A 249-nucleotide genomic window follows, 5' to 3' on the forward strand; every position below is an offset into this window, starting at 1 on the left:
AGAATTTTGATCAAAACAGACCATAACTCGATGTTTGCACTAGGAAATGTGAAATAAAAGCCATCTATTGATAAGAAAAGTTCATTTATAGTGACTCATACTTTTGAAAGCCTTGTTACTCATGTTAGGTAGATTTATAATCTTTGAAACGATTTTAAATTAATTTTTTTTATATTTTTAATTAACACAGATCATTACTCGATGTTTGCATCAAAAAATGTGAAATGAAAGCCATCCATCAATAAAAAA

Source organism: Theobroma umbraticum, unplaced genomic scaffold (genome assembly GCF_002168275.2).
Source record: "Theobroma umbraticum cultivar Fairchild unplaced genomic scaffold, ASM216827v3 scaffold_7.0, whole genome shotgun sequence".
Taxonomy (NCBI): Eukaryota; Viridiplantae; Streptophyta; class Magnoliopsida; order Malvales; family Malvaceae; genus Theobroma; species Theobroma umbraticum.